The sequence below is a fragment of the Pinus tabuliformis genome, chromosome 7, assembly GCF_031772625.1.
Source record: "Pinus tabuliformis cultivar Carrire ecotype Pingquan chromosome 7, CPIR1, whole genome shotgun sequence".
NCBI lineage: Eukaryota > Viridiplantae > Streptophyta > Pinopsida > Pinales > Pinaceae > Pinus > Pinus tabuliformis.
Window position 1 is genome coordinate 859,768,757 of NC_142293.1, and position 6,000 is coordinate 859,774,756.

Consider the following 6,000-nt stretch of genomic DNA (forward strand, 5'->3'; position numbering starts at 1 on the left):
ATGGTCAACAAAAACATGCATATATGGCCATGTTATAAGACACTTGAAATAATTTTAAAGTTGGATGACATAAGCCCAATAACAATCATGAAGTGATGTACCAAAAATATAGGTATATATGTATATATATTAAACCTTTTGCAAGAAGTATGTTACATGTGGTATCAGGGTTGTAGGAGACAATATTGAGTCCTATGGGCCAAATCCCAGTTGGAAGTTAACAAATTTATGTATATATATATATACTCTTGATAGAGAAAAGGAAAAATCTAGGTGCAACTAGGAGGTGAAGTATCACCTCACACAATGGAATTGTTGGAGATGGTGATTATATATATAGTTTAGGAAGAAAAGAATAGGAAAGCGACGAAAGGACCATCTACAAGAACTCTTGATGGAGAAAAGGAAAAATATAGGTGCAACTAGGAGGTGAAATATCACAACACACAATGGAATTGTTGGAGATGGTGAAAGGGCTAAAACTGGAATTAGCGAGTATTAAAGTAGATAATGAAAAGTTGTTGAATGCTAGTGTTGAGCAAGAAAAGCTCATTAAAAAATGAACTACTAAGCCAAATATGAAAATAGTAGGACCAAATGAAGATGAGGAGTGTTATATGGGATTTACGATTGCAGACAAAAGTATCTCCCCAAGGTTTGGTTGTTATCCTAGAAAAAAAAGAGAGACAAGGAGCCCAATTCTTTCCTTAAAGTAAATAGATGATGGAATGAAACCTACCTGGAATATGTCACGGGCTTCGCTCCTTTAGCTTGAATGCTCCAATTCTAGCTCTGATTTCCAAAATTAGAACCTACATAGTCAGATAACACAAGCCAAGAAACTACACGATATATGCAGTATCATCTAAATACTATATTCAATCGATCAACATGGTATTGAAATATATGAAATAACAACATCACATATAGGAAAAAAGAGAATTCTTTTCATTAATAAAAATGGAAGAAGTTTACAACCATAAATAGGTATTGATCTTGTCGAAGAGCTCCTCCAAGGCTGACTTGTTCTTTCCTTGTCATAATGTTCACCTCCAATCACCCCAAACGCATGAAATGAAACCTCTCACAACAAAAACAAAAGGGTAGAATCACTTTCCAAAATCCAACCTCTTTCATATGGAAGGTTGTAAATATATGGAGGAGTGGGGTAAGTTGGGAGTTCTTAAACAATTACAAATCTAAGGTTTTAGGTCCACCTTTAATGGGAGGATGCGATCAAAGGATAAGGGATGGAAATTACAAGGTAGGATAAGATAGGATCCAAATGTTTTATCTTAGGTAAATGGTTGTAACAAATTCTGGAAGCTTCTAGAAGAGGACAGTTCCATAATTTCTATCTTTTTCCTGAATTTCTAGAACCAACATAGGTTTAAAGTGGAGAAACCTATAGGTGATCAATTCATGTGATAGTTGAGAAGACTATAGGTGAACACTGTCCAACAAGATGGCATGGATCCTTGATCTTAAAACTAGCTCAGATGATGTAGTTTCAGGCAGAAACTCTAGGGAATGAAAGAGACATGCTTAGGGATTTGTGCAAGATTATGACAAGGGGAAATAGGATGTTGATTGATCCCATTAGGAGGCTTATATATCGGATGTGAAAAAATGGCTTATAAAGTATCATCCCTAAAGCACAAAGTAAGAAATGATGAATGATGACTGAAGTGCTTTACCTTGTGACAAGTCAGGATCAAGAAAAACTAGCGAGCTTCATCTGTTACAATACATTTTCATGATGACATATTTTTTTTCTTTGGGAGGCATACCCATACCCAACAAATAAGCTAACATAACATGCACAATGATCAAAATATGTGTCCACATATGAAAACTAGTGGACCCATGACCAAATGATTGTCTTTATGATCTCTGTATAACTCTTGAAATCGCAGCCCGAATGGATGAAAATAGATCTGAGGTCTTCTATTGCCTTCACACGACCAAATAATGCACGAGTCTAACCATGTGAATCAATAAGATAAGGTCGAACATTGTAGACACCATTTGATTACCGACCTATGATGTAAGTCGTTAACAGATGCGAGAGAAACCACCGATCATGTTAATGGATCTCAAGGTACTATAGTACAATCTGCATGGTGTGAATAAATGAGTTGATTTCAAAAACCACACAGAGTATTTTGGTCGAAGGTCATTGATATAAACATGTCACCAAGAGTGAGGAAACTTACCATTGATGTATGCAAGCACCAAGTTACCAAAAGGTTATTTCTAAGTCAACTTCCCGGATAATGTGTTGATGTCAAAAAGAAGTGACCCATCATAGGAGGGCCTTGATGTATCCCCCATCAATGACACTAAACGAGTTTCATGATTGAGATAGAATGATGCTGATATGAAACTAGAATAGGAAAGGAAACCATGGAATGAATTCCTAAGAGTATTGTAATGGATATCAACTCAATGACTTCTCTTGAACACATTGGCGACATTGAATGGAGTTGGCAAAATCGACCCAAAACCAAAATGGAGGCTTTGAAAATGGTATGATAACCAAAATAAAAGAAGATTGCCCAACACAATACCCACGAAGATGAAGTGGAAGAGTGTTGTGCTCAAGAGCGACTCACCTCCATTAGTAAATGAAATACCTTGTTTTCCCAATTTCCCCAACCATACTGGTCAATACCTTTTATTTTTTTAATAATCTTGAGGAGGATAACATATGCTTGATGTGTAAGTTCATCCTTCGAATGAATCCCTCTGAGTATATTTAACTAAACCTCAGAAGGAGAGGTTCATACTTGTCATGTTCGACAAATCTATCATTGTTTGATGTTTTAATGAGTCCAATGAAGGTAAAAATCGACATCCTTTTCATGTTTAGAGAGTATGAAAAAGAGGCAAAAAAGAAAACTCCAGATGTCCCTTTTCATAGATAGTCTCTCAAATCTGAAAAGGTAGAAAAAAATACTCAAGAGAACCTATTATCCATGTTAGACTAAGGTATTCCTTTTTCGTAGATAGTCTATCTAAGTCTATAAAAGGGTTAAACTTATATTGAGTAGACATATTTTCATTTACTTTAACGAGTTCAGAAAGACAAGTGCTCGACAATATTTTCATATTTTAGGAGTCTGAAAAGGCATGAAAGAGGGCTCATCCTAGAGGAACGAGTGGTTTAAAGGGTAGCAATTGGTTCTAGTCATGGTGGAACTACTCAAAACACATAGAGGTCAAGAGGCTGGCCAATAAGATCACTCATCACAGTGGTTCCTCAGAAACGTGTAAAAAACCAAGTGAATGCATATGATCAACCAAGAAGATGGTGAAAATGCAATAAAAAACCAAGGCTCATATGGAAACATAGGTTGAAGACAACTCATTATAGCAATTCCTTAGGAAAATGTAGAAAACAAAGTGAAGGCATATGATCGGCAAAGTAGATGGTGACGATGGAATAAAAGAAAACCAGGGCTCATCTAGAAAAACAAACTAAAAAAATGACAATCATGAGGGATAAAATGTGAATGGTTTCATTTTTATAGAAGCTTGAAACATGGGAAACTATGGTTGAAATTGGTTTCATTTTTACACAAGCTTGAAACATGGGAGACTATGCTTGAAATTGGTTTCATTTTTGCACAAGCTTGAACAAGGACAAACTATGCTTGAAATAAGTTTGATGCCCCTAGCATAATGACTCAATTTGAGGTACATTCCCCCCAAGCTTCATTTCATTCACCCAAGTAGACTATTGGGTACTAACAGGGGGATGGAATGAAGGTTCATTTCCACTATCAAGTGAAAGAGTCATCTGGGAATTTACGAGATCTAATCAAATAATCGAATTTGAAATGGATCCATTTCATTTTTTAATGATCTTGACACGAGAAAAAAACTATGCTCATGGGAAACTATTTCATTTTTTAACGAGGTTGACACAGTAAAAGAACTATCCTTATAAGATCTTGTTTCATTCTTTAACGAGCTTGACACAAGAAAATGAACTCTTCTCTGGGAACCTTGTTTCATTTTTTAATGAGCCTGATACAAGAAAAGGAATTCTGCTCCAAGGACCTTGTTTCATATTTTAATGAGCTTGACACGAGAAAAGGAACTCTTCTCCATCACCTTGTTTCCTTTTTTAGGGAGCTTGACACAGGAAAAGTAACTCTGCTCTAAGACCTTGTTTCATTTTTTAACGAGCTTGGAACAAGAAAAGGAACTCTACTCTAAGGACCTTGCTTAATTTTTTAAGGAACTTGACACAATAAAAAGAACTCTACTCCAAGGACCTTGTTTCATTTTTTAAGGAGATTGACACAAGAAAAGGAACTTTCCTCCATGAACCTTGTTTCATTTTTTAAGGAGCTTGACATAAGAAAAGGAACTATGCTCAAATCCTGATCATGGCCCCTAAGAGACCATGGCTTCCAAGATGTTCTCATCAGATGGGATAACAACACTCTGGAAGGGATATATATCAAGGGATCCAATGGAAAGATTAGACTCCAATTCCCCTCGTAAATGATTCACCATATCACCTACTAGATCTTCAGTAGTCGCGGGCATGGAACAAGTTGCCACATAATTAATCTATGGTAAGGGAGATACCACTTGCATATAAGGACCATTTAGGGATGTTGGTGGATCCCATTAGGAGGAATATTGATCGAATGTGATAAAATGGCCTATAACAAGGAGGATGGGGAGGAGTCCTACAAACGGAAAAATCTAGATAGCACAGGTGAGAGTGAAGCCATTTGAGCTAAATATGAAGAAGAAAATGAACAAAATTTATTCAAAATTCACCCAATTTCACCTAATCAAGGGAAGAAGCAAAAGGTAAAAATGAGGGAGAGTTTAAAAATATTAGACCTCCAACCTTTAATGGTGAGGAAGAGGAAGCAACTAAAGCATGGCTATTAAATATGAATAAATATTTTCAAGTTTGTATCAAGCATCCTAGCAGTATAAAAGCTAGACTAGCCACTTATCAGTTGCAAGGTAAGGCATCCCTGTGTTGGGAGGAGATTAGGACTATGAAAAATATACAGGATAAAACTATAAGTTGGGAAGAGCTTCAAAAATATTTTAAAAAGAATTATCTAACATAAAATTATGATGACGATAAATCAAATGATTTTCACAAACTAAAACTAGATCATATTACCATGGATGGATTTTTTTTACAGAATTTACCCATCTCTTGCAATACGTACTATACATTCGCAAGGATAAAGATAAAATTAAAAAATTTATTTTAACTATATTCCCCTTTAATCAAAGGATAAAATTGAATATGACCACCCTAAAACCATGGATGAAGTTATGAAGAAAGTTGTATTTTGTTACCAATAATCTAAGCAAAGGAGTGAAAATTCAAAATCTTGGCCAAATAAGAAAAAAACAAATTTACAAAGGGTCCAAATTTTCTTCCTTTAAAATATTCCGTAAAAATCACCAGAATATTTTTTTAGTAAGAATAATAATCAACAACAGAAGGCTCAATCTCAGATAGGGTCCAGATCAATTGATTTGAACAATAAAGGAGTTAAAGTAAAGGAAAGTGAACCATTGAAGTGTTAGGGTTGCGAAGAGCCTCATCTACTTCATAATTTCCCATACAATGTAAAGTTAATTCAAACCCTATAGAATGTACAAAAAGTGTCCATAGTGAATAACGTGGATAAAAACATTCCTAGAATTAATACAACCCTGGAAGATAGCTAAGTCAGACATCAATATATTATGATTGAGATAGAAGGTAATCTCCAAAACCAACCCGTGTCCAATTTAATAGATACAGGAGTAAGTTTAAGTTATGTCAAGCCACAAAAATATAAAATTCTTCTTTGGTGCAATTAACAACTAGTACAAAAAGAAAAATTACTATCTTAGTTAAATACTATCCTATTAATTTGAATGGATGTAAAACAACAATGAACCTAAATGTTTTATCCCTAGGATATTATAATGTATTAGTAGGAATGGACTAGTTAGTAAAGCATA